Genomic DNA, 10,527 nt, shown 5'->3' on the forward strand with positions numbered 1-10,527 from the left:
GCGTGGCTCAGTGGAAAGAGCACGGGCTTTGGAGTCAGAGGTCATGGGTTCAAATCCCGGCTCTGCCACTTGTCTGCTGGGTGACCCCGGGTCAGTCGCTTAACTTCTCCGTGCCTCAGTTCCCTCATCTGTAAAATGGGGATTAAGACTGTGAGCCCCACGTGGGACAACCTTGGTCCCCTGTGTCTACCCCAGGGCTTAGAACGGTGCTCGGCACATAGTAAGCGCTTAACAAATACCAACATTATTAAGCGCTTGGGAGCGTATATCAGAGTTGACAGACAAGTTCATTAGTAACAAATAATCACTCAGTGGGTATTTTTTGAGAGCTTAATGTGTGTAGAGCACTGTTCTACCCTCTTGGGAGAGTATAACAATTAGCATACCTGAATCCTGCCCTCAAAGAAGGCACTACTTATAAGGGATGGTTATAATCTCATGAGGTGATTCAATCCAAGATGGACTTTTTGTCTGTCGTAAACCCGATTCGACTTGGGAACGGAGAAAATTATTTGGAGGAGTTGGGGAAAGGGGAGGAGGATGGTTGCTTAACGTCAAGCTCTCCTCCGTTATGATCACTTCGTCCAGAGATTGGCAAAAATCTACAAAGCGACCTGTGCCATCCACTCAACTCATTCCAAAGCCATCTGGAAGAAGATTTACCCGCTTATGTCCTGAACTTCTAATTGGAACTGCTGACTGCCGGCCCTGTGCCCGAGCAGCTCACCGACAGAGAAAACAGAGGCGTCTCACACGGACCCACTTTAACGGACAGCGGGAGGCGTCATTCACTCAGTGCGTAGATATGTTTGGATAGACGTGGAGAGCTGCCAGGAATGGAGGGTCTAGAAGGTTCCTTTCCAAGCCTGCTGATTTGCAGTGACCTCCCCTTGCACTCAAGCAGCTGAAAGCTACCACCTGCAGTCACCCGAATTTGAATCTTTTTGAAGTCAGCTGGGTGAAAAGAACTGAGGGATCTTTAATATAGTTTGACTCACCGTTCCAGGGAAAGGCCAGGAGACAGGAAGCACTCCTAGGAATCTCCTGGCTACATTCTATAGAAAGAAAACAACTACAGAATTGGGAAGAGCCGTTCTCTTGAGGAAACAATTTCCGCATCAGTCAACGAATAGCATTTATTGATTGCCCACCGTGTTCAGAGCACTTACTTAAAAAATGAAAATCGAACAGTTCCCTGTCCATAAGAAATTTGCCATCCAAAGGGAGATGCAGCACAAAATAATTTAGGAGAGAAAAGTGAGTAAATAGTAAAGGGTCTAAGTCAAAATGAATTAAAGGGGAACAAGAGGTTGTGAATACAAAATACCTAAAATGGCTTAAAGGTGCTGAGGTGATAGTTGGGGGTGGGGAGGTGAGCTGAGGAAAAGAAAAATAAACAGGGAAAAGCTTCCTGGATGAGTTGAATTTTCAGAAGGGCGTTATAGAAAGGGGGAGCTGAGATTTGGCATATTTGAAGTAGGAGAGAGCTTCGGGAAGCAGGAAAGGTGTGAGCAAGGGCTCAGAGGTGAGACAGTCAAAACAAAGCACAGTTAAAAGGTTAGCTTGGAAAGAATGGAGCGGGGCAAGCTGAAGTGTAATAGGAGAGGAGAGTGGAATAGGTAGGAAAGAGATCTAGTGCTTTAAAAAGCAGTGGTCAGGTTTACTGTAATTCATCACTTAAATTGGATTATGGATATTGATAATTAGGTTAAGCCTTCCCTGCAGCTAATGCCCTATATTGACATCTACTCTCAAAGAATGTTCGGTAATTTATTCAGACAATTTGGAACACAATGGACCTGATTCTCCAAAAGCTCAAACTCTCTGAGCCTGGGGCTGGTTTGCTGTAGGTTTGTACCTCCCTGGCCTCTCAGTCACAATCAGGTTACCCTTTCGTACCTCAGTTCTTGTTCTTTGAATCCCTTCAGTCCAGTCGTCCAGTGGTTTGCTGAATAATACTTCCAGGAGTTTGTGGTTCGTTTCCACATACACCCTATGATACATGATAATGTACGTCAGATATACGATATTATCTGCCTGAGGTTAAATCTCTCACAGTATTACTAATAACCCTCGTTCAGTCTGTGGGTTTCTGATTTCTGTCTCTACCATTGACCTCAGACTGTCAAAGATACGGTACTTTCACAAACACTTAATACACCTTCCTCAGTATTCATGTCTGCTCAATTTATTTATTTTAACTACTCTACCTAGTGCTCTGCACATAGTAAGTGCTCAATAAATACTGTTGAATATTTTTATGCTTGTCTCAATCGTAAGAATGTAAGCTCCTTGCGGGTAGGGAACATGTCACCCTGCTAATCTGTACTTCCCAAACAAATAATACAGTGTACTGCAACATGGCCTAGAGGAAAAAGTGTGAAACTAGAAGTCGGAAGACCGGGGTTTTAGTCCTGGCTCAGCCACTTGCTTCCTGTGTGATCTTGCGTTAATCATGCCTCAGTGATTCATTTTAGTTGTTATGCGAACTGGGAATGAAATACCTGTTCTCCCTCCCTCTTAGAGTATAGAGACAGGAATTGGGTCCAACATATTAATCTTGCTTTTATCCCAGGGTTTAGCATAGTGCTTATAAATGATGGCCAAAAGTGGACAAATAATAATAATGATTAATAATAATTGCAAAGCATTTACTATGTGTCAAGTACTGTACTCTCAGCACTGGGTTGGTGTAATGCAATCAAGTCAGATGGAAATTGAGGCACAGATAAATTAAATGACTTGCCCAAAGTCCTATAGCAGGCCAGTGGCAGAGCTGGATTAGAACCCAGGTCCTTGGACTCCCAGATCTATGGTGCTCTGTAAGTGTCGCTGCTATAATTACAGTGCCTTGCAAACAGTAGGCAGTAAGTAAATACCATTAATTGACATGAGGACTCTAGAAAAGTCACTGCCTCCAAGCCTGACTTGTGATGTAAATGAAGAAACTTTTATGGACTTGCTGCTGATGAAAACTTAATGCTATATTTCACTTCAGGTCATGCCACGATGTTTCTTAATAATAATAATGACAATAATTGTGCTATTCATTAAGTTCGTACTATGTTCCAGGCACTGTAGTAAGTGCTGGAGTATACAAGCAAATCTAGATGGATCCACTCGCTGCCCCACTTGGGGCTCACCGTCTCAATTCTCATTTTAAAGATGAGGTAACGGAGGCACAGAGAAGTGAAGTGGCTTGCCCGAGGTCACACAGCAGACAAGTAACGGAGATGGAATTAGAACCCATGTCCTTCTGACTCCTGGCCTGTGCTCTATCTACTAGACCATGCTGCTTTTTGCCCTGGGTTCTTCACAACCCACAGTTATTCTTTTTAATCAAAACACCTCTTTAGTGGACTGCATTGGTCCAGTAAACATTTTTTATCTTTCTTCGACTGGGGATAGGGCATCTTCTTTTCAATGGGTTGAACCCCCTTTTTTCCCGATTTCCCACTTTGACTGGTGTCAGCAATATCTGTATTCCGAACACACCCTTTTCCCTTCCGTTAATCTCAGATTTGATGTTTCACTTCTCAAGGCCTCCTGATCATGCATCTCTTTGATAGAGCCCCAGGTGATAATATCATCTACGAAGGTGTTGACCCTAGTTATGTGCTCAAAGATTATGGGTATGATTTTACGAAACACTTCAGGGGCTGACACAATGCCAAAGGTGGCTTTCAAAAACTAAGCCTCTTAAATGGAGGAATTAAATGTTCATAATTTAGAGTTATCTTCGGGCAACTTCAGCTGCCAAAGTCCTAAAGAGGCATCTAATTTGCTGCAAACTTTTATGCTTGCAAATCAAACCGCAGTCTCTTCTCCAATCAGCAGTTCGATTGCCCTGTAGAGACAACTCGGACCCAACGTGTATCCACCAGCCGTTAGGTTTGTCCACGGGGTCTAGAGAGCTCATTCATTCGGCTCTTTTTGAATTTTCTATATCACTTTCTGTTGCCTCATTTGCTAACTCTATTATAGGTCGATCAGAAAGCAAAAGGGGCCGGTGGGTACGGGTGCATAATAGAACTAGGTTATTTTTCTGGGCTGTGCATTTATCAAAAAATATGTAAATCCATGAAACCAACGCTGGTCCTCGGTGACGAAAGCCTTCTAGACTGTGAGACTGTTGTGGGCAGGGATTGTCTATTTGTTGCTGAATTGTGCTTTCCAAGTACTCAGTACAGTGCTCTGCACGCAGTGCGGGCTTAATAAATACGATCAAATGAACCAAGGTATTCCAAGACAATGGGATTGGAATGTGACTACTTGCCTATCCAGATGAAACTCTTCACCAGCTGTGAGACCCAAAATCAGAGCTCCTTGCTTAGGCTCAACCATAAATTTAAAGTCGGACAACTGTTCGACCTATCTGTAGCCAGGACCTGTACAGAGACCATTTTCGCTTGCCTCCCTGCTCTGGAGACCTCCTCTCAGATCTATCCCACTCAGTCCTTCTGACCCGTGATAAGAGTGACCAAAAATGACAGTATGAATGGCAAAGAACACTATGATAGAGGCCACAATAGCCTGAGTCCTCCACTATAATGATAACAATAATGTTGGTATCTGTTAAGCGCTTACTATGTGCCGAGCACCGTTCTAAGCGCCGGGGTAGATACAGGGTCAGCGGGTTGTCCCACGTGAGGCTCACAGTTAATCCCCATTTTACAGATGAGGTAACTGAGGCACAGAGGAGTGAAGTGACTTGCCCCCAGTCACACAGCTGACAAGTGGCAGAGCCGGCATTCGAACCCATGACCTCTGACTCCCAAGCCCGGGCTCTTTCCGCTGAGCCACGCTCACTATAGGCGCCACTGAGTTTATTCCCTTAAGTGGGGAAGCAGCTTGGCCCTGGGTTAGAATCCGGGTTCCGCTACTGACCTGCTATGTGACCTTGGACAACTGACTTAACCTCTCTGTGCCTCTGTGTCCTCATCTATAAAACAAGGATTAAAGATCTGCTCTTCATCCCCCTTGGGATGCGAGAACCTCATGGGGAACAGGGATTCTGTTCGACCCGATTATCTTATATCTACCCTAACATTTAGTACGGGCCTTGACACGCAGTAAGAACGTACAAATACCATTATCATCATCCAATAGGGGATGTCTTTCCATTCCCATTTAGCTAACGCAGCCCTCCATCCGTTTTGCTCCCACCCGGGCCAAGAGCAAGCCCAAAGACTGTGGCACTACTTTGTATCCATCACTTACATCGTGAGCACAAAATAGGTTACTTACGTTGAGGCGACCCACTTCTCTGAACCACTTGCGTGATCCTAGCCACAGTCCTTCCCGACTAGAAACTTACGGTGACCTTCTAACTGCGAGGAGGGTGCAAACTTAGGTTTATTTTGCGGGTAGAACAAATAAGCGAGGTCCACTCTTCCTCTTTTCACTCAGAGTTGCCCGGGTATCACCACAGACATATTACAGCATGACCTCCTGGATAGAGCAAGGGGCTGGGAGTCAGAAGGTCATGGGTTCTAATCCTGGCTCTGCCACCTGCCTGCCGTGTGACCTTGGGCAAGTGACTTCACTTCTCCGGGCCTCAGTTACCTCATCTGTAAAATGGGGATTGAGACTCTGAGCCCCACGTGGGACAGGGACTGTGTCCAACCTGATCTGCTTGTATCCATCCCAGCACTTAGTCCAGTGCCTGGCACACAGTTAAGTGCTTAACAAATACCATAATCATTATTATTCATTTTTATTACCCCAGCCCAGCCCCTCAGTTCTTCAGGGTGTCTCCAAACTTCCCTAAGCAATTCTACCAAATAGACGAAGGAAGTTATCGGTTTTCTTCGGATCCCCAAAATAACCGTATCCATTTCCAAATTGAGCACTCCTCTGCCTTACTATTGGTTGCAAAGTTTGGCTTCTAACTCTGTGTAATAGTAATGATGATAATGGCGACGATGATAACAATAACTACTAAATTTGTTAAAGAGTTTACTATGTGACAATCACCGTACTAATACCTGGGGCAGATACAAGATAGAGAAGCAGCGTGGCTCCGTGGAAAGAGCAGGGGCTTGGGAGTCAGAGGTCATGGGTTCGACTCCCGGCTCTGCCGCTTGTCAGCTGCGTGACTGTGGGCAAGTCACTTCACTTCTCTGTGCCTCAGCTCCCTCATCTGGAAAATGGGGATTAACTGTGAGCCTCATGTGGGACAACCTGATTACCCCGTATCTACCCCAGCGCTTAGAACAGTGCTCGGCACGTCGTAAGTGCTTAACAAATACCAACGTTATTATTATAATTGGGCTCACAGACTAAAAGGGTTGGAGAATAAGTATTCAATCCTCAGTTTCCAGATAAAGAAACTGAGGCATGGAAAAGTTAAGTGACTTGCCCAAGGTCACACAGAGGGCAAGTGGTGGAACTGGGATTAGAACCCGGGTTAACAGACTCCCAAGGCCGTGCTTTTTCCACTAGGCCACATTGTCCCTTTAGACCGTAAGCTCACTGTGGGCGGAGAATGTGTCTGTTATATTGTTGTGTGGTTCTCTCCCAAAAGTTTAGTGCAATGCTCTGCACGCAATACAGACTCAATAAATACTATTGATTGACTGATCAAAGAGTACAAAAGACTTACCACCCCACATCATCTTTTCAACCCATTCTGTCCCTCCTAAGAGGGCTTTTGAGAAAAAAATGAATGGAGTTAGCGTTCCTTTCTATTCTCCTGGCCAAAATTTTCCCTCGTGATGGACTATTTCCAAGGCTGAGTTAAACTGAAGCTTCACGTCAGGACTGCTAACGCAACAGAATTTGGAACAGATACGTCGGACCCATCCCTAATCTAATTCCGAATCAATTCAAAGAAACCTTGAGTGGAGCCAAGCGATCAACTCTAACTGAAGTAGTCATTTCTATCAAAAGTAGATCTTAAATTACTAACTAGCGTAGGGACCCGGAGGGCTGGAATCGTAGTATAAAATGCTAAGTGGATTTTTCAGTAGCTGGGAGTGCGACATGCACTGATGGATGGGCAGTTTTTGGCAGGTGGGAGGAGGGAATTCTTCAGATTGCTTTTAAACTTCAAGAAGGTCGAGGCTCCGGTAAATAGATTTAAACTGGTCTTCTTTTTTTCCTCCAAGGCTAAAGCCACCCCGTGCCTTATCTTCCCCATCTTGTTGGTCCCCGCCCCAGTACCTTCTAGGCTTGCTCTGGGCTTACTAAAACCCATTCACATAATCAATCAGTTGTATTTATTGAGAGCTTACTGGGTGCAGAGCACTGCGATAAGCAACTGGAAGAGCACAATAAAACAGAGTTGGTAGACACAATCCCTGCCCACCAGGATCTTACAGTCTAGAGAGGCAGATATAAATGAATTAATCATAAATAAATGACATATTTATTTATGTCATATATATTTATGCCATATATATAAACATATGTATTTATTTATAAATTATGACATAAGTAAATTAATTACAAATAAGTGCCATGGGGCTGAGGGAGGGGTGGAAAAGGGGAGAAAATCCAGGTGAACAGGTCACAGAGAAGGGAAATGGAGAAGAAATGACAACTTAAGGAAGGCTTCTCAGAGGTCATATGCCTTCAATTAGGTTCTGAAGGTGGGAAGAGTAATTATCTGTCAGTAATGAAGAGGGAGGACATTCCCGGCCAGTGGCAGGATGTGGGCGAGAAGTTGACGGTAAGATAGACAAGATAGAGATACCGTGAATAGGTTGGCACTAGAGGAGCAAAGTGTGTGGGTTGGATTGCAGTGGGAGACTAGTGAGGTAAGATAGGAAGAGGCAAGGCGATTGAGGGCTTTAAAGCCGACGGTAAGGAGTTTCTGTTTGGTGCGGAGGTGAATGGGCAACCGCTGGAGGTTCTTGAGGAGTGGGGAAATGCGGACTGAATGTTTCTGTGGAAAAATGATCTGGCAGCGGAGCGAAGTATGGAGCGGAGTGGGGAGAGACAGGAGGCAGGGAGGTCAGCCAGGAGGCTGGTACAGTAGTTAAGGCAGGAGAGAATAAATGCTTGGATTAATGTTGTAGCAGTTTGGATGGAGAGGAAAAGGTGGATTTTAACGATGCTGTGAAGGTTGAATATATGGGTTGAGTAACAGACGTTAGTTAAGGAAAATGCCAAGATAATGGGCTCGTGAGACAGGAAGGATAGCACAGGAGAGAGTTACCTGATCGGCCACTCTATTCAGTCTACTGTTTATTGAGAGCTTGCTGTGGGCAGAACACTGTGCTAAGCACTTGAGTTAGTACGATAGTGTTATTGGATGTGGTCCTCGCCCTCAAAAAGTGTCCAATCTTATGCCAAAGCCTTCTACTGGCCAGAAATCTTCCACTGACCTGTTTCCTGCTCATTCTCATCCCAGTTCCTGCTATGCCTGTCGTGGTTAGGGCATGGGCCTGGGAAGCAGAAAGTCGTGGATTCTAATCGCAGCTCCCCCACTTGTCTGCTGTGTGACCTTGGGCCAGTCACTTCACTTCTCTGGACCTCAGTTACCTCATCTGTAAAATGGGGATTGGGACTGTGAGTCCCATGTGGGACAGGGACTGTGTCCAACCTGATTTACTTGTATCTACTTCAGTGCTTAGTACAATTCCTGGCAAATGGTTAGCAAACACCACAACTGTTATTCTTATTACTATTAATGCTGGACCCACCCGGTACCAACCATGCACAAAAGTGAAAGTGACTCCAGAAGCCATAATTGCTACTCTCCCCCAGCCAGTAACTACCCTGATAGAATTTTAGGGCTGAAACAAGAGGTTTGGGAAGCTTACAAGTTATTAAAATGTGAAAGCCCAACACATTCAGCTTTGTTCCATTTGGGCCCGGACCTGGGGCATCTAGTTTTGGAGTCCTCCAGACGGTAGCTCGCTGTGGGCAGGTAACGTATCTACCAACTCCGTCATATTGTACTCTCCCAAGTGCTTAGTACAGTACTCTGCACACAGTCGATGCTCCATAAATTGGACTATTTTCATTCAGGATAATAATCGCGGGGTGTGTTAAGCACTTACTCTGAGCCAAGCACCGCAGTAAGTACTGCAGTAGTCACAGAATCAACACGTGGAGCTCACAGTATAAGCAGAAGGGAGAAGAGGTATTGAATCCTCATTTGGCGGGTGAGAGAACTGAGGCACAGAAAAGTAAAGTGACTTGCCCCAAATCAAACAGCGGACGAGTGGCAGAGCTGGGACTGTGACTCGGGTCTTCTGACTCCCGGGCCTGTGCTCTATCCACTAGGTCACACTGTTTGATTTCCCTGTTGATTTTTTAAAATGACATTTGTTAAACATTCACATGTGTCAAGCGCTGTTCTAAGCACTGGGGTACGTACTAGGTTGGACGTAGACCCTGTTCCACTCGGGGCTCCCAGTTCACGTAGGAGGGAGAACAGACAATGAATCCTCATTTGCAGATGAGGGAACTGAGGCACAGAAATGCGAAGTGACTTGTCCAAGGTCATACGGCAGACAAATGGTGGAACCTGACTACTGACTGCTACCCAGGTCCATGATCTTCCCACTAGGCCAAGCTGATTTCCAAGCTGCTTGACTGAATGAGCCAACAGAGGCTTCTACCTGCCATTTCTGAGCTGAATGGAACAAACCTCGGAGACCCTGGAAAAACCACAAACCTGGGAAGGAAATGAATGAAAAACGGTGTAGTAATAATAATAATAATATGGGTATTCATGGGCGTTGGTTAAGGGCTTACTATGTCACAAACACTGTCCTAAGTGCTGGGTGGATACAGGCAAATCGAGTTGGACACATTCCCCGCCCCATGTGGGGCTCACAGTTTCAATCCCCATTTGACCGATGAGGCAACTGAGGCCCGGAGAATTGCAGTGACTTGTCCAAGGTCACACAACGGACAAATGGGGCAGAGCTGGGATTAGAACCCATGACCTCCTGACTCCCAGGCCCATGCTCTATCCACTATGCCGTGTTGCTCCCGTTACAGATTACAATAAAAACAGCAACAGATTTGGGGGCTCCTAGGAGTCAGTGAGACCCTGACAACTTCACAGTCTGGAGAACTTGCCACCTGGGGAATGAACCCGCCAGGCTGAGGTCCTGAAAATGGCTCATATCAGGAGACAACACTGGACCCCTGACCAAGGAGTGGCACCTGCACCCCCTGTACCCCATCCATTCCGGCTCCAACGTCTGTGACCGAGCCAAGCAACTAGCTTGGCTGCGGTCAATCGGCGTGGCTCAGTGGAAAGAGCACGGGCTTTGGAGTCAGAGGTCATGAGTTCGGATCCCGGCTCGGCCACTTGTCCGCTGTGTGACTGTGGGCGAGTCACTTCACTTCTCTGGCCCTCAGTTACCTCATCTGTAAAATGGGGATGAAGACTGTGAGCCCCACGTGGGACATCCTGATTCCCCTGTGTCTACCCCAGCGCTTAGAACGGTGCTCGGCACATAGTAAGCGCTTAACAAATATCAACGTTATCATTATTTATTGAGCACTTACTGTATGCAGAGCACTATGCTAAGTGCTTGGGAGAGTATACTATAACAATAATTA

The sequence above is a fragment of the Ornithorhynchus anatinus genome, chromosome 8 (assembly GCF_004115215.2).
Source record: "Ornithorhynchus anatinus isolate Pmale09 chromosome 8, mOrnAna1.pri.v4, whole genome shotgun sequence".
NCBI classification, from domain to species: Eukaryota; Metazoa; Chordata; class Mammalia; order Monotremata; family Ornithorhynchidae; genus Ornithorhynchus; species Ornithorhynchus anatinus.